The sequence below is a fragment of the Macrotis lagotis genome, chromosome 6, assembly GCF_037893015.1.
Source record: "Macrotis lagotis isolate mMagLag1 chromosome 6, bilby.v1.9.chrom.fasta, whole genome shotgun sequence".
In the NCBI taxonomy this organism is placed as follows: Eukaryota; Metazoa; Chordata; class Mammalia; order Peramelemorphia; family Peramelidae; genus Macrotis; species Macrotis lagotis.
Window position 1 is genome coordinate 42,977,761 of NC_133663.1, and position 20,026 is coordinate 42,997,786.

The following is a 20,026-nucleotide window of genomic DNA, read 5'->3' on the forward strand; positions in this document are numbered from 1 at the left end:
TCCCTATAATGAGCAACCATGGTACATTTCTATTTAAAAATGAATTGTATGTGGGATTACTCTCCTTAGAACCCATTCTCGTTCATCCTATCCCCAAGCCTACCTTCATCTAAAGGAACAAGGAAACACTGGGTCCTGAGAGGTATTATTAGCTTCATAAGGATGGAGAAGATGCCTTAGAGAAAGGCTGGGGAAAACATCAGTGAAAGAAAAGTAGGTTAATGCAGGTCCAACTCTTGCTCAATATCTTTCTTTCACAATAGAATTTATCTCAGGTTCATAGTATTAGTTTCTTAATTTAAAAAATTGGATTAATCACAAATACTCTTGAATACAGTCAAACCAAAATTAGCACCTTATTTTTCAGCAAATAATCTAGTGGGCTACATGTGAAGTCCTATGGTCCAAATCCTTTAGAAGTATCTATTAACAATCCAAAATCCGTCTTATGTAGTCAATAAAACTGACCACCTAAGAATCTCTACTAAGTGATCCAATTTAAGTCATGGCTTATAATTTCAGGTAATGAAATTGTAACTTATTTTAAATTTTGCTATAATAATTTTTCTGAAATATCCTAATAATTAGGATAGAATTAATGAAATCTCACTGAATTTAAAACTTGATTTTTTTGAGGACCCAATGAGATCTCCTAATGTAATCAAACCCCTCATAATCAACTAGCCATGTTTTCCTTTCAATATTCAGATATTAACCTATTTTGTATCCTCTAGTTCGGTACATTGTCACATCTAGCCTGGACCACTTTAACAGACACTAAGTTACTTCCAACATCTCCTCTCTCAGCTACTAAAATAATATTTCTGAATCACAAGTATATTATTCCTCTGTTAAAATATAAAATACAATTTCCTTATCCCAATATTTCAGGCCTGCTAGAATCTAGCTTCAATTTACCTTTCCTGACTCCATTCACTTTATTCCCCTATACAAATTCTGGATGACAAAATAACAGAGTAAGGTGTGAGCTATTCACCAAGTTCAACGTCCTGTTTTTCCACCTCTCCATATTCATATAAGTTATCCTCCATGTCCAGAATGAACTGTGTCTTGTCCTTTCCCACAAAGAATCCTTTTTCTTCAAGTCATAACTCCCATTTCACTTTCTCAATGAAGCCATTCCTAATTTTCCCGGGAGTTAGTGTTCCCTTCCACCTCAAATTACCTTGTGTTTTACTTATCTCTGTACAGACTGCACATACAATAGGATGAAACCTTCCAAACAGCATAGACTATTTATGATTGGTCTTCATACCTCTGACACTTAGTAAAGTGTTTCCTATACATATTAAATGCATATGAATCATACACACACATACACACACATACACACACACATATATGTATAGAGAGATATGTAGTAGGCCTTTAATCAATGTCAAGAACATTTGATGAAATGATTCCATTTAAATGCTATATTTCTAATCAAAATAATTTTCATTTATTCTTATTAACTAAGATTGAATTATAGATTTGTGAGGATTGGTTTATTTTTGTTTTGTTATTGTTTTTGTTATATATGTGTGTTTTATATTCAATATTTGGAGTAAGAGATACAGAGGAACAAAGGTAGAAAGACAAAGACAGAAAGAGAGAAAGAGAAGGCAGGAAAGAGGGAAGGAGGAAAAGAAGAAAAGAAAGGAAGCAGAGGGAAAAGTAGGGAGGAAAACAAAAGAAGGAAAACAAATAAGGAAGGAGGAAGAGAGGGAGGAAGAAAAAAGTAGGAACAAGAGGAAGAGAAAGAAGGAAGCAAAGAAGAAAAAAATGCAAGGATGAAAGAAGAAAAAAGGAATAAAAAAAGAAACAAAGAAGGAAAGAAAGAAAAAGAAGACAGCAAGAAAGAGAAGAGAGAGATAGGAAGAAAGATAGAAAGAAATAGAAAGAAGGAAGACAGGAAGGCAGGCAGGAAGATGAGAAGGAAGGAAGGAAGGAAGGAAGGAAGGAAGGAAGGAAGGAAGGAAGGAAGGAAGGAAGGAAGAAAGGAAGGAAGGAAGGAAGGAAGGGAGGGAGGGAGGGAGGGAGGAAGGAAGAGAATGTGTCTATGTTACTAGAGCTGGATAAAGTGCAGAAAGGAGATTGTAAGAATATAGTTCCTTGCCTTCTCTCCATGAAGATTCAAATTGTTTAACCACACCAAAACTGCAGGACTGGTACTACTTCAGAAGAGAAAAGAATACAGCCCAGTAAAGTGCTACCGGGAGCCACCATCAAATGAAATCTTACCTAGTTCAATTTGTTCTAAGTGAAGTGAGTTGAACAAGGACAATTCTGGTTTTATCTATGAACTGAGAGGTGAAGTCCAAAGAACCAAGGTGAACAGTGAATGTTGTTTCCCATCTCCCCGACTCCCGATCCAGCTCTCTCTTCCCCTTTTTATATTTTTTTCTAGTTTTGTTTGGTCCACAACTAGAAATGAACAAACGTTTTATGTGAAGAATGGCTCCGATCATTTCCAGTCAGAAACCTGTACAAAAATCCATGTCTACCACAGTAACATTCCAGTTTCACTAGGCAATCCAAGAGACAGTATGGTCTTGTGGATAGAGCACTGTCCTGGGAGCCCAGAAAATCTCATTTGAATCCCACTTCCGATACTTACTGTTTTTGTGCACCTGGGCAAGTCACAAATCACATAAACTTCTCAAGAGATAAAAACAGTAAGTTCCACCTGGTCTAGCTTACAAAGTTACTGTTAGATTAAAAAGAGTCAATGAATAAACATTTATTAAATACCTACTATGTGCCAGACCCCATGGTAAGTCCTAAGGAAATAAAAAGACAAAAGAAGACCACCCCTCACAATCAAAAGAAATAATTTATGTGAGGGGTTTTGCAAATCTCAACATGCTACATAAATGTCAATTTACAAGATTTGGGGAATCGGGGGGAAGGCATCAGAAATGATTATATTTAATGCAAAACTGTTTTATCTCCTACAAAGCTATGCATGCCTACACCCAGCATGTCTGCTGTCATTTTGATTTCTGCATCTCAAGAAAACAGACATTTTGGAATTAGAAAATATCCAGAGAAGAATAATGATGATAGTGAAAAATGTGGCAGTTGTAGAGCTGAATTATTCTGTACAGAGGTCTTACTCTTTGGTAAATAGTCAATATACATTTATTAAGCAACTATTATGTGCCAGGTACTATTATAAGCACTGGTGAGAGAAAAAAGGAAAAAAAAACAAAAGAACAAAGACCATAAAGAGAAGAAGGAAGGAAGGAAGGAAGGAAGGAAGGAAGGAAGGAAGGAAGGAAGGAAGGAAGGAAGGAAGGAAGGAAGGAAGGAAGGAAAGAAGAGCAAGGAAGGAAGGAAGGAAGAAAGAAAGACAAGAAAGAAAAGTATGAAGGAACAAAGGAAGTCATTCCCTTCCTTCAAGGAGTTTATAATCTGGTGGGGAAAGGCACACACACAAAAGGAACAGAAAAGTTAGGCGAGGAAGCAGGAAGGTACCCAATGGGGAGAATGTGCAAAATAGTACAGCTAGATGAGAAATAAGAAATGAGCAATGATAAAAAGCAAGGGGGTAAAGAATAAATATTTATTAATTATCTAATATACTAGACATGACCCACACTAAGTGCTTTACAAACATTATCTCACTCAATAAGAGCTAAGGCCCAGCACTAGAGACATTCCAGGTATTTTGAGGGGCAAAAAGCATCAGTTGGCGACAGCAGGGTAAGTCAAAAAACTTGGTGGGAACCATGAGCACCTGTAGCAAATCACCCAAGAGGCTAATAAATGTGGAGGTGGAAGAGAGAGGTACCTTTTGGGTTGATGTAGCAAATCTTCTTGATAACTAAAGCTGTCCCAAGATGAAGGGGCTAGCTCAAGTCAAGGTGGGCTGTCCTCTCCTTGATAGAATTGGAACACATCTTTCCTAGCAGAGACATTATATAGGACATTCTCATACAGTGCAGAATGAACTAGATTCTTTCTAACTCTTGGGATTATTGTACCATGTTTAAACATTGAAGGTGTGGGTGTTTTACACATCAAATCATGATTTACATATCAACACACTGATGTTTGAATATTGAAAATAAACTGTGCGTGACCATAATTTGTTAAGATCTGAGATTTTATCAGTGTGGGTACAGCCAGTCCACTAATATAGTTAGCAATACCCCCCCATTCCTGAACAGACAAGAGTCAAGATTGAATTCTGTCTCTTATGCTTACTAGTTGTAAGTTGAATCAGTCATTTCCAATCTCTGGGTCTCGGGTTTCCTCATCTGCAATATGAGAACAATAATACTCCAGAGTTGTGAGAATCAAAAGAGAGGTACATAAGATGCTTTGTTTAAAACACAGTACATAGAGGCAAGTGCTGTTTTTGTGTTGGTGGTATCTTCTTATCTTTATAGAATTTAGACAGAAATGGTCCTGAGACAAGTCACTATCCTATTATTCTTCCTTTATATTTAATGTCTTGTGGACTATTACACAAAAGTATAAAATAACTGTACGATACAACTTCAGTAGTAAGGAAGATGACAGGGGTGATGTGCACCTCATTTTCTTCTTAAATGACTTGAATTTCTTCTGTGAGAGTCTCTACATATTGAATGATTTTCACATAGTTTGGAAATTTTAAGTAGCTGGGATGGTGATCTGTGCAGCTAGGTGGCACAAAGGATAGAGTGCTGGGTCTAGTTTTAAAAGATTCATCTTCTGAGTTCAAATATGGCCTCAGATACTTACTAGCTGCTTGCCTCGGTTTCCCTATTTGTAAAAGGAACTGGAAAAGGAAATGGCAAACTAATATCTTTACCAAGAAAACCACAAAATGGGATCATGAAGAGTCAGACATGATTGAAAAAATTGACTGAACAACTGATGATGATATTTAAGAGATTATTTTTGTCAAATCTATGGAGAGAGGAAGAATTTAGGACCAAACAAGATATAGAGAACACTATAAAATGCAAAATGGATAATTTTGACTACATTAAATTTTATTATATTTGATTAATGCACAAATCAAATAAATTCAGCTAAGATTAGAAGGAAATTAGAAAACTGGGAAACAATTTTTACAGCCAGTGTCACGTATAAAGGTTTCATTTCTAAAATACATGAAGAACTGAGTCAAATGTATAAGAATACAAGTCATTCCCCAATTGAAAAATGGTCAAAGGATATGAACAGGCAGTTTTCAGATAAAATTACAATTATTTATAGTCATATGAAAAAATGCTCTAAATCATTATTCATTAGAGAAATGCAAATGAAAACAACCCTAAAGTACCACCTCACAAATGGAAATAATCAATATTGGAGAGGATGTAGGGAACCTGGGATGCTAATTCACTGTTGGTGGAGTTGTGAACTGGTCCAGCCATTTGAAGAACAAAATTGGAGAGGGCTATGAAACTGTGAATACTCTTTGATCAAGCCACTGCTACATCTGAATCCCAATGAGATCATAAAAAAGGGAAAAGGGTCTACATGTACAAACATATAGCAACTCTTTTAGTAATGACAAAATTTTGAAAATTGAGAGGCTGGCCATCAATTGGGGAATAGCTGAACAAGATATGGTATATGAATGTGGTGGAATGATACTTTTCTGTAAGAAATTGTGAGTAGGCAGTTTTTCAGAAAAACCTGGAAAATTTTACATCAACTAATGCTGAGTGAAATGAGCAGAACCAGAATGTTGTACACATTAAACAACTTTTTGAGATAATCAACTTTGATACGCATGGATCTTCTCAACAATACAATGATCAAAGACAATTCTAAAAGATTTGTGATGGAAAATGCCGTCCACATGCAGAGAAAGAATTATGAGAATGCAGGTCAAAGCGTACTATTTTCACTTAAATTTTTTCTGGTTTTTTTTTCTTTCTTGTTCTGATTCTTTTTCCCCTAGACATTTCCATAACAAATATGGAAATAATGTTTGACATGATTGCATCCATACATCAAATAGATTGGAGAGGACAGAGGAAAGGGAAAAAGAGGGAAAATTTTGGAACTCAAAATCATAAAAAAAAATGTTGAAAACTATCTTTACATGTAATTGAAGAAATACAAAAAGAGGTTGTTCTTAAATTTTTATAGATCAATATTATGTCTGAGTGATTATCACTAGTTTTGTGATTCTATTTTTATTTTATTTTTCATTTTTGCAAGGCAATGGTGTTAAGTAACTTGCCCAAGTTCACACAGCTAACTAAGTATTAAGTGTCTGAGTCTGGATTTGTACTCAGTTCCTTTTGACTCAAGGGCCAGTGCTCTATCCACTGAGCCACTTAACTATCCCTACACTAGTTTTTTAAAAAAGATATTAAGCTTAGTTGTATCATCCTGTGACCAAATTGTGTCTTGCTAAGTATACAGTAGTTATTTACTGAAGTGATGAAGTGCATGGTTTCTATCATTTTCTTGAATAATCTGCATGGATCAGTAAATCCATGCTTCATAAGCCTTGAAAGTGGCAATGGTTTGATAGTGGGTTGCCAACCTAAACACTCCTTTGCTATAAACATTTCTATGTGATTTTTTTGATGTGTTGTTAGTGGTCCATCAAAAGATTCTAAAATATGGTACTCCATCACCTATTTTCACACTTTTGTACTCATTGTTTCATGTACCTAGAATGTTCTACCCCTTAACTTCCACTGCTTAGTTTCCCTGACTTCCTTCAAGATAAAATTCAAAAGATTAAAGATTACCTACACTAGGAACATTTTTTAGTATATACAATTGCTAATACCTTCCCCTCTCCATGTGCCTCTTATCTACTCTGGGTGGGTATGCTTCTTCCATCTAGCTAGCTGTTTATTCATTATCTCCCCGATTAAAAAGTTACTTCCTTGAAAGCAGGAACTGTTCAGGTCTTTCTCCTAAGAAGTGTTTGATAAATACTTGTTCACTCAACTTAACTTAAGTATATGTGAATATTGCCCATGAAGGGGCTTTTGCCTCTACTCTTAGATCTTAACTGTTTCATCAGTTGCATCCAGATACATTGATGATGAGTTGTTTCATTCATGTCCAACTCTTGTGACCCCAATAGGGATTTCCTTGGCAGAGATATGGTAGTGGTTTGCCATTTCCTTTTCCAGCTCATTTTACAGATAAGGAAACTGAGGTAAACAGGGTTAAGTGACTTACCCAGGGTCACACAGTAAGTGTCTGAGGTCAAATTTGAACTCAGGAAGATGAGTTTTCCTAACTCTAGGCCTGGTATTCTGTCCATCATGCCATTGAGTTGCCTAAATATCCAGACAGAAACCATTCTGTCTTTCAATGGGAAAATATGCCTTCTGTCAGTCTTTACTACTTCCTGGTAAAGTAGTATCTGTTGTCACTAAAACATTTCTATAACTTTTTACCCTGTATTTCATGTGTTCTGAGATTATCTCTCAATTCTCTTCCACTTTTCCAAATAAGGAAGTATTCATCTTTCTATAACTGCTTTAAAGTGATGAATCAGGATCAATAAACATTTATTAAGTGCCTGTAGGCCAGGAACCAAACTAAGAAAAGACATAAGATAGTCCCTGTTCTCAAGGAGCTCACATCTTAATGAGAGAAGAAAAACCCTAAAAAAGGCCTTAAAAAGTGTGTGGTGGAATTAGGTAAGGGTATATTAGGTGGGGCAATGGTGAACTCCTCAGTCAGGTGGAAATTGAGAATCTCTGAACTCCCACATTAAATGGTGGAGGATTTCGGAGGAGGTTTCCAGTGTCCACCATCAATACATCTCAGTCAGAGGGCAAAAGGAACTCCAGAATCAGGGAGTACCAAGGAAGTTCAATGAGCTTCAGAGTGGATATCTTGCAGGTTGTTTTGAATATCCAGCAAGGATATGATGAGTCCTGCATTTCATTGATACTATATGGATTTGGGTTAGGATAATTTTCATATCTGTTACTGTCATTTTATAGCCCCAAAGTATATACTGATTGATATTGCATAAGTATTAATTGCATTAAGCATATTCTTTCATTATTATCCCTATTATTATTATTTTTGTTCACAATTATAGTAATAATATTTTTGTGACCAAAGTAAAACTCCCCATTCATTCATTCAACAAGCATTTATTGGTATAGGCACTGTTCTAGACTGTGGTGATAAAGAAATCAAAAGCAATCTTTCCCCTCAAGGACCTTACATTACAGAAATGAACTTTTTCTGAACTAAAGCAATGCTCAGAGAACTAGACACAATCAGTCTAATCATGATTAGGTCAATACTTAATATCATTCCAACTTTACAAACATTGCAGAGGCAGAAGTTTCAATGAGCTAAGCTTTGGGAAGCCAGGGTGACCTCTGTGCTTTGATGTGGCATCAGAAGGAGACCTTCTTGGAAGAACCAGAACTCACACCAGTAAGAAAACATACCCTTTAGGGGGCCGCTAGATGGCACAGTGGATGGAGCACCGCCCTGGAGTCAGGAGCACCTGAGTTCAAATCCAGCCTCAGACACTTAATAATTACCTAGCTGTCTGGCCTTGTGGAAGCCACTTAACCCCACTGCCTTGCAAAAACCTTAAAAAAAAAAAGAATATGCCCTTTGGTATCCATCTAGTAAATGTCAGAATCAACATTCAAAAGATGAGTCTGGTTTCCAGTTTTTCCTAAGGTAGTAGCTTCAGGAAGTTATCAGAAAAAAGTTTTTGTAAATTTTTCTATTCCAATCCATCCTTAGGCTATTATCTTCTTTAGGATCAATACTCTTTCCACAAGATAAGCAAAATTCTTTTTGAAAAGACAAATGAACTTTTTTTTGGAAAGAGAAATACCAGAAAATAATAATACAAGTTTTCTTTCTATAAATTATTATTTTAGTTAATAGAGATCATAATGATGATAGCATTATAAACTCATAGTTGGTAGGGACTGTAGATGTAATCTAACCTTAGTTAAAATCCACATTAAAAATTTTAGAATAATTATTTTGACCTTTTAAATTAATTTAATGTTTCCCTCACTTGAGGTAGCTATTTATGAAGTGTGTGAAAGGTACATTAGTTTGATATTAACAAATTAATTACACATATACCTATATATATGAATTAATAATATATTATATACCTATTTATTATATAATTATACACATATCATTAATTATACATATTATAAAGTCACACAAGCTAAAAAAGGCAGAGTCAAAAACTGAGCCCAGATTTTCTGACTCCAGCTCCAGATACCCTTTTCTTTTCACTGCACTATCTTCTATCTAATTGCAAGATGATTGATTTAATAAAGTCTCAGTTTTTATCAAAACCAACAATCTCTTCAAGGACTTGACAAACCCATCATTAACTTCTGCTTTAATTACCAAAGATGTTTAGGTATGGTTCAAAAGCATTTAAACAATCTTACCAAATTGGTCCGTTATAGTTTAATATTTTCTCAGATTTCCCTTTTGCTCTTAGGAAATCATAATCTAGGGTTGACTGCGTCCCCAAGGTTCTGACAGTCTTTAGGTAGCAGTTAGATAGATAAACTTGCCAAATCTGAATCTGTCTCCTAAATCATGCATCCATTCCCCCATCCATTTCCCCATCCATCCACCCACCCATCCATCCATCCATCCATCCATCCACCCATCCATCCATCCACCCATCTGACCAACCATCTAGTCATTCATTCAAGTATTCATTTTAGCCATTCAAGCATTCATTCATTCATTCATTCATTCATTCATTCATTCATGCATTTATTAAGGATCAGCTAGGTGTTTAGGCATTGTTCTGGAGACACAAAACCAAAATGGAATAATCACTTATATACAAGGAGTTTATAGCCTATTGGGGGGGGGAGGAATACAAATATAAGTACAAAGTATGTAGAGACTAAATATCAAAGTTTTAGGGAAAGAATGCTAGCAACTGAGGAAAATCAAGAAAAGTTTCATATAAGAAGTAGCATTAGAGCTGAGTTTTGAAGGAAGCTAAGTATGCTCCCCTAAGCACAGGGGATAGATAAGTCTGTCTAAAGGTTTGCAGCCAGGAAAGAAATAGTAAGCTAAGAAGAGAAAGCATAAAAAGCAATTCCATTTTTCTTGTAGACTCTTTTTCTCTCTCCCCTTTTCCCCAAGGAAATAGGAGAATATCAAATTCAGATCTTACTACTTGAAACTGACAACTAGAGGTAAGCATGGCAGAGACGACGGCGACAAAGAGCAGGAAAATATCTTTCCATTTTGGACGCTGGAAATCTAGGTAATGGGAGTTTCTACCATGGAGCAGAATAACTTGAAAAGTTCTTTTGTCATGGCAGTTCATGAGCCAACTGTGGCCTTAAACAAGCATAATCCATAAAAAAGTTCTTGTTAATTCATTGACTCCAAAGGAAGCACCAAAGCAGTCAAAAGCAAGTCCAGCAAATGATGCACCCCAACTTTTAACATAGTCATATTTTGGGTGGTTGTTGTCTGCTTTATTACTTACATAATGTTAACATTCTTTAAAAATGGGCAGATGGACCTCATTCAAGTTCTGACAGTAACTCTTTGTTATTGGTACAAATGGCTTCAGAGGTATTTAATTACCATTAGTAGTCATCCGTTTGCTCCTAGCTGGTGACATTTAGAATAGTAAGGAGGCAGATTTCTTTGTATCCAGTGAGTTCATAGAAAGTTAAACCTACTTTTGACAACAGAATCAAGCTTTGCTACCATTAACCCCTCTTCAGTTACTAGATGATGTGTTTGAACAGTATGAATGATTAATGAAGGCTAAATAGTCTAGTTTCTACCTTAAAAACCTTTTTTTTGTTTTTGTTACCCACTCAATGAACAGGGCAACTGCTGAGATGAGTTCAGCTCAAGTATTCAATCAAACTGGTCTTTACTCTGGAAAATTGCTATTTTGTCAACTTCATTTTCAAGAGAGGTAATTAATTAGTTGTCTCCTGATTAATTTTCTATTTAAAAGACCAATACTAGGGAACACAATCCTGCCCACTCAGCACTGTGAAGTAAACTTTACCTCCTTGTCTAAACTAAAGAACAAAAAATGGACTTGGTTCTTTAAAAGGAAATAAGATAAATGTGGGTCCTTCTAGATTTTGTTGTATCTAGACCAGGGTCCACACTTAGATAGAAAATATTTCATCAGTTCTATTGAAGGAAAGGGTATTGTTTCATTAGTCACTTATCTAATTGAACCCTCTTAGGTGATCATTAGCAGGCAATTTATGAAAGCACTACTTGACATATATCCTTAAGACATCAAAGACAGAGGGAAAATTCCCATATATGTAAAACCATTTATAGCAGCACTCTTTCAATGGAGAACCAGCTAAATTTATTGTGGTAGATGAGCATAATGCATTATTGTACCATGAAAAATGATAGATAAGAAGAATACAGAAAAATTGAGAATCTTTTTATGAACTTATACAAAGTGAAGGCAAAAAGTAGTCCAGTAGATAGTGTCAGAACTGAAATTAGGAAACCTGGAGTTCAGATCCAGCCTCAGATACTTAATATATGTATTAACCTGGACAAGTCACTTAACCATATCTCAGTTCCCCCATCTGTAAAATAAACTGGAGAAGGAAATGGCAAACCCCTCTAGTATCTTTGCCAAGAAAATCCCAAATGAGGTCATAGAGAGTTGGACACAACTGAAATGACTGAACCACAAAAATGAGAATAATGTAAAGGGAAACTTCAAAAGACTTAAAAACCCTCATCAATGTTTGAACAATTATGATTCTTTTTCTATTATTAGACTAGATTATCACTCAAGTCTCTTCCAATCTGAAATCTAGACCTTTTGAGATTCTATGATTTCGGAGGACTTATTGGTGAAACACTCCCCTCACTTATGGGCAGAGAGGTGGTGACTATAAGGGCAGAAAGAGGTATATATGCTTTCAAATTTGGTCGATGGGTTGGCTGATTTTGTGTAATTATACTTATTTGTTACAATTAGTAATAGCATATCAAATAACTTGGAAATAGGGGCATCATTGAGAGTTGACAGTAATATAAAAAGAGCATTAATAGATATTTTAAAATAGTAACATGTTAAGGAAGGAGCCAGGCACAACTGGGGATATGACTATATTCAGATATTATTAACTTGAAGATTACAGAAGACAGGAATTAAGAATATGTATACAGAAGGTGAAGGTAACAGCTCCCACCTGGAAAAGAAAGAAAAAAAATGAGTCTTGTGAAAGAAATCAGGCTGCCTACCAAGGTAGTACAAATGGCCTTGGGAAATCATCTGTGGTTATTCAATTCTGTTTTCATCCTGAGATCAGGGTCATATGTATTGTTCAAATGGAAAAGCTGGTCCCTGAGTATGAGCTCTCCTCCAAGGCTAGTTTCGGGGAGTCAAATGTACTCCCACCCCAAACCCATAAGGCCAGTTCCTGGCAGTTGGTGCACAGAAATATGCTTATGTATGCTTTGTGAAAGATCACCTTCATTAAAGATCAAAATTTCTAAAAGTTAGATCTATGAGGTCTTTTCATTTTTCTTTTTCTTTTATTTTCTCTTTTATTGGACAGTTCTCAAATTAAGTGTCTCATGAGTGATTGAAACTAATTTCAAAACATCTTGACTTTGCAGTATCCTGCATAGTGTGGATTTAATAATGGAGTGCTTGGTCAAAATGACCCAAGTTCAATTCTCCCTCAAATTTCTCCTTTCTATGTGACCCTAGACCACTTACCTCACTAAGTTCAATTTCCTCATCTCTAATTGACATTATCTGCCTTACAGAGCTCCAGTGAGGCTCAATGAGATCATATTTGGAAAATACATTGCAAAACTGAAAATGTTATACAGACTGGTTATTTTTAATTTTTACTCTAATTATCTATCATCAGTCATTTTAAATAATTACTATGTGCACTGAAATGCTAATAAAATAATAAAAAAATTATTTTCTTAAAAAAGGAAATACCCCTACCCTCAAAAAGTTTAGATTCCATCAGAGAAGCACTGTGCTCAGACAAACCAAATTCAAAATGCTTATGTGATAAGAACAAAGTAATGAGGGAGGAGGGGGATTCAAGGAGGATTAGGAAAGGACTAATCTAGGAGGTAGGATCTGTACACTGAAGAGAGCTAGAGATTATAAAGGCAAAGCATCAAATAAGAGAATGTTTTGTACTTCATATATGACTAGATATAAGTCTACTTAATGAGGACACCAATAGAGGGGCAAATTGCCAGAGTTCTTTTGGATCAGGTGCTCAAGCCCCTGAATTATCTAAGGGTGATAAGTCTGCTGGGAATAACTATGTGTTCTTTGTCTATTAATTCATTAACTTTTTTCTTTAGGGTTTTTATAATAGTTTTTACAATAATTGATCTCTCTTTTATTATACTTTATATTTTAAAGTATTATTTATTATTTTGAAACCTTGGATTTTATAAGAGAGTCAAAGGGGACCATGATCCAAAAAAGATAAGAAGTCATCTTCATGACCCCAAGTTCAAGGTGAAGCACAAACCAGTTTTCCTACTCTAGATTGCCAGTTGGCACATCTTATAGGAGCTCCCAAATTGCTATTTCTTTTCCTCCTCAAATCATTTTGTAATTTGTAGAAAGAGCACTGGACTGAAACTAGGAAGATGCAGATTTGAATTTGACACTTATTAGTAATGCTACCCTGGATGGACCACTTAACATCATTCCTTGTCAATTTTCTCATCTCTAGAATGAAGTATATAATAATCCCTTTCTTGCAGGGTCATTGAGTTAATGAATGGAAGTTCTGTGTAAACCTTAAAGCACTATTTAAATGTGAATTATTAAACTATTAACACTAAAGAGATGCTCATGAATTGGGGAATGACTAAACACCTTGTGATAAAAGAATGTAATAGAATATTATTTTACAGTAGGAAATCATGAAAGGAATGAAAATATTTGCATGAATTGATGCAGAATGAAATGAGCAAGCCCAGAAACAACATTTTAAAGACAACATACTTTGAAAGACTGATCAATTCAGTGCCAAACTATGATTCCAGAAGATGGATGATGGAGGACTTCTGGGTCATATGACTAATAAGATGGAGAACTAGATATTTTTCTGATTCCCATGACTTTTTGGATTACTGAAAAACAGAAATTGTTTACCAAAGACAAGCAACTACAACTATTTTTATGGTCCAATACCTCCCGATTCCAAAAGAAATTAAAAAAAAAAAACATGAACTGATGACTATACTGAATTTGCTCATCACTCCCTCCCAACCACAGACCATGCTACCAGCAGTAAGGTTGCACTAGGTGACTTAAGAATCTGAATCACAAACTTGGAATAAAACCCAACCTTGGTCACTCCTTCTTCTTCCCTATGCTTTGGAGAGTCAAACTAGAACATGAAAGTTTCCTAGGCCAGTAACAGATAACCAATACTGTGGTCGCAGCAATCTGTGCTCCAAAAGATTTCTTCAAGGGATAAAAGGAACAATGAGAAAGGCTAAGGCACATGTCTGTGCTTGAAATAGAGTCCAACCCAAAATTTAATTCTCTCCACTAATTCTAGGGCCTTAAGGATCTGAACTACAGAAATTAATCCTATAGCTTGAATGTGGTGACTTTCTGAACTACCAGTGCTAGTTCAGGGGATAGAGATGCAGGGAAAGTAGGATAGCATATCAGAACAGGTTACTGTGTGTATATGTGTGTTGGAGTGGGGGAAGGAGATAGGAGGAAAGGGAGAATTTGATGTATGATTTCTCTTTAAACCTGAGGGAAGGATCTCAACATCCAGCTATGAACATTCCACTTAGCCTGAGAGAAGCATCTCAAGATCCAACTTGAGACAAAGAATGAGGAATTATGTATTGAGCAGTGTGGAAGAAGACTGAGATGATTTGAGATCTAGCCCTCAAGGAAATCATCATCAGAGGGGAGGGAGTCAGAAAGTAAACAACAGGGAAAAATAAAAAGGAAAAAAGTCTAAAACTACTAAAGCCCAAGAAGAAGAAAATTTAGAAGACCTGAACAGAGATAAATTAACATGAACAACAGAAGAAAATGGCTTCCATATTGAGTAAATCTTCTCAGCTATTTAGAAATAAGCCTTGAAAAACAAGGAGAAATGATGCAACACTTAATTAGACAGAAGAACACCAGTGCAATTTGAAATAAAACATTAAACCACAGTACACTATTCCTGAAGTTTGTTTTTGTATTTAAAATTTTTTTTTAGCATTTTTGCCATAAGTTGAATTCCAGATTCTTTTCCTGCCTTCCACCCCTCCCTCAACCAATGAGAAGGAAATCAAAATTGTATCAATTATACATATGAAATCATGCAAAACATATTTCTATGTTAAGCATATCACAAAAAACAAAATAAACAAATGAATGAATGAATGAATAAACAAAGTGAGAAAAATTGAACTTTATACTCAGAGCTTTTCAGTTCTTTCTTTGGAAATGGATAGTATTTTTTCATCAGGAGTCCATTGGAATTTTCTTGAATCATTGTATAGATAACAACAGCCAAGTCTCTCATAATTGATCATTACAACTTTGCTAATACTATATATAATGATCTCCCATTTCTTCTCACTTCACTTTGTATAATTTTATGTATTTCTTTGTATTTTTTTTCTGAAAGCACCCTCCTCATCATTTATAATGGCACAGTAGTGCTCCATTACAATCATAAGCCACAATTTGTTCAGCCATTCCCATTTGATAACACATCACATCCATTTCCAATTTCCAGTTCACTGTCATCAAAAATAGAGTTGCTTAAATATTTTGTACATACAGATCATTTTCTTTTTTCAAATTGTTTAAAAGACAAATGAAAATTATGAGAGCAAACACTTGAATTCACAATATTGTCTCAGCAAAAAATATCCAAAGACAAAACAATACATTGGGAATGAAAATACATAGCTGTGAAGTACAAACTAGGAGAAGAGAATAAAAATGTTTTTAAAAATATGTTCACTATTTAAGAAACACATACTAATCTCAAAGATAGGATGCTTTGTCAAAAGCTTTATCAAAGACTAATCTTAAATACAGGTTGCTTTATCAAAGAAAAGTATCCTAGGACTTCCATAAAAAACAAAACAAGACAAAAAACCTGAACACAATGTTGCAATAAATAATACACAAAAACTTCACAGAAGTTCTGAACATAGAAAATTAAATATCAATTGAAATAATTCATATATCACCTCTAGAAAAAACAAAAAAACCTCAAGGCAGTAAATGTCAAGATAAAGAGTGGTTAAATTTAACAATTCAATTCAGAAACAAGTTCTGCAATCATTAGGAGAAAGGCATTCAAATACAAAGGAAAGAGAATTCAAATAACACAAGACTATTCTGCATCCACAAGGAAACAAAGGAAGAATGGAATAATGTATTCTGAAGAGCAACAAGATCAGCAGGCAGTTGAGGATGACTATCCCAAAATTTGAGCTTAGGTGCCAATAAAAAAGATGAGCATGAGCAGAACCAGAAAAACATTGTATACCCTAACAGCAACATGGGGGTGATAATCAACCTTAATGGAATTGTTCATTCCATCAGTGCAACAACCAGGGACAGATTTGGGGTGTCTGCAATGGAGAATACCATCTGTATCCAGAGAAAGAGTTATGGACTTTGAACAGAGACCAAGGACTATTACCTTCAAATTAGAAAAAAAAAACATTATCTTATTATATAACTTTACTATTTCATACTTTATTTTTCTTCCTTAAGGTTATGATTTCTCTCTCATCACATTCAACTGAGATCAATGTATGCCATGGAAACAATGTTAAGACTAACAGACTGCCTTCTGTGGGGGGTGGGGGGAAGCAGGTAAGAATGGGAGAAAAATTTTAAAACTCAAAATAAATAAAATCTTTGCAAGAAAAGATGAGCAACCAATGGGTATTTGAGGTAATTTTAGAAAGAAACCAAATCTGAATAAAATATTTGCTTCTAGAACACCCCAGAAAACAAGATATGCAGAAGGGGATGCATACAACAGCTGATGCTGGGAATAGCAGTAGCAACAATATAGTGACTACAGAGAAAACAATAAGAGATTTCTTTCTGAAAGTATAGAAGAAGACAAAAGTGAAGGTGTAAGACAGGAAGAAATAACAGTGAAGAAATGGATGTAGAGTAGATGGGGAAAAACTTGGCAACACTTGATCTACCGGTGATTCTTCTTTTGGTACTTAATGGTACTTAATATATAAAAAAGAGCAGTACTTAATACATAACAAAATGGGAGGGTACAAGAGGTTGGAAGCAAAGGAATAGAAGAGAATATGAAATATGCCTGGGCTAAATTGAGGGCAAGTAATTAGGGGATGGTGATTCCTTTGAACTCTCAGGAAGAAAAAAATCCTTCAAGGAAGTGAGTGTTGAGAAAAGGACAAATATTGAAAAGGGAAGAAGAAGGAGGGAAATCTTGCTTTTGTGATAGGAGGGAGGTCATAGGAGTTCATTATTATAGTGATTGGAGTTCCACTGATGAAGGCTTCTACTGATATTCCTTATGAGCATGGAGTGACATGTTCTATGAAGAGATATGAGAATCATGTGTTAGGTGTGATCTGGAGGATTTGGGGCTTGAAAAGATCATTCATATTTCCTCAGAAGGTGAGTACTTGGAATTCATGGGGGCAACGGAAATGGAAGGGCATGGATTCAGGGAAGGGTTTTGAGGCAAATGGGGAAAAGAATGTAACCAGCAAGAAGGTATTGGTTAGTAGTGGGTTGCACAACCAGGGACATTGTGATAAAGGGTGGTATCATATCCTGGGGAAGTGTCTTTTAAGTAACCTATAAAAGCTTGCATTATTCTGGGAGTGAGGCACATTTGAAAAGGGGAATCTGTGGGACAAGCTACAATGCAGTCCCAGAGACTTTTTAGAGAGGAGAATCCATAATATATACATATATATATGTATATATATTATACATATATATATATATATATATATATATATATATATATACTAGAATTTATATTTCTATGGGGATTATAGAGACTAGAGAGCATTTAGGACTCATGAACCAGAGAATTGGGGTCTAGAGTAGACAGAAAGAGAAAATAAATAATAAAAATTTGGAGAAATTCTTTCAGAAAGAGACACAAAATGGATTTAAAAAACTAATGAACAGGACTAATTGAAAGGGAAGAAAGGAGGAAGGAATCTACTTGAACAACTGAAAAGGAAAATGGGTAAGATAAAAAAAGTTAAAAACAAGCAAGAAAAAGGAACTGATAATTTATATTTCAAAAGGAAAGGAATAGTATATGAGAGGAAGACATTGGAAGTGAGAGAGAACCAAGTCATTAATCCAGGTTGATGGAAACATATCAATTCATTTCAACTGAAAAAAAAATAATGCTAGGCACAGGGAATACAATGAAGAAATTAAATTGTTCCTACTCCCATGTTCCTGGGGAGACTGTAATATGTGGCAGGGTTTTAACATAAAATAAGTAGTGAAGACACAAGGGAGAACTATTCAAAGTACTATTGAAAATTTGAGGAGACAAGAGAGTGTTCAAATGGGGAAGGGGTCATCATAAAGTAGATGGTTCTAGCTGATTCTCAAATGAAACTGAGGATTCTGAAAGCTGATATTTAAAATGAACTGAATCCTAGTCATGGGCAAAGAGGGGGTGAGATGGTAAGAATGCACAGAGGCAATAGATGGAATGTCTAGTTCTAAAAATTGAGAATAGAAACAATGAATATGTATCTAATCCCTAAAATTCTTAAGAGAATGAGATTGGCTAAATGAAATACAAATAGAAAATCCTCCAAACTTATTTCCCAGACTTGTTTCTCATCAAGATTAAAAGCATCCTTGTGCCAGACTGGTCTGTTTACCAAATACATTCCATATTTTAATGTATCTACAACTTTGTTCATTCTATCCTCTCTGCCTAGGAAGCCCTGGTCTTGTCTTTTGTTGAAATCAGTAAGTTGTCAGTCAATAAGGTTTTATATTCCTGGAACTACTACAAGCTGGGGATTCAGAGAAAGAAAAAGAAATAGAACTCCTGCCCTCAAAGAACCCACATTCTAAAAGGAGAGACAACAATAACTTTATACAAGCAAGACATTTACAATGGAAAATGTAAAGCAATCTTAGGGGGAAGGGGAAACAAGTCTAAAACTTGTGTTTCTCTTCTTTGATTCATGACATCAGAGTAGCTGTACAGATTAGAACTCTGCTAGGAGGGTCGTAGAGCTGTATGAAACAGCTTTGCATCTAAGCTTTCATTCATTCATTCATTCATTCATTTGTGTAGTTATATATTTATCTGTTTGTTTTTCATTTATGGAACAAGGTGAGCAGTTCCATAACATAAAAGATGATTGCACATGAAACTGCAAATTTATTATGTACAACTTGTCTGTCACTAACCAGAACTGCAGGAAGGAGAGAGAAAGAAAACTAGAAGAGGCTAAAAAGTGATAGGGAGGGCAAAGTCAGCTACTCAAACAGTGACACTGAAACTGTGGCTAACCTCTAATGGGTCTCTTCCACTGAGATCACTGCCTCATTGTATTTCTCTACTGAGAATTTCAAAAGTAGATCTTAAAAATAACCATCAGTGTACACCCTAACAGCAACATGGGGGTGATGATCAATCTTAATGGACTTGCTCATTCTATCAGTGCAACAATCAAGCACGATTTTAGGGTATATGTGATGGAGAATACTATCTGTATACAGAGAAAGAACTGTGGAGTTTGAACAAAGAACAAAGACTATTACCTTTAATTTAAAAAAAAACATAATTTTTCTATCTCTTATACTTTATTTTTCTTCCTTAAAGATATGATTTCTTTCTTATCATATTCAACTGAGATCAATGTATACCATGGAAACAATGTAAAGACCAACAGACTGACTTCTGTGGGGGGTGGAAGTGAAATTGGGGGGAATTGTAAAATTGTAAATGAATAACTTAAAAAAGTAACCATTGGTATAGTTTTAAAGAGAAACTACATTTTAAAATAAAAAAGACTAAATTGTTGGTGAAAAAATGTCACCAAACATAGA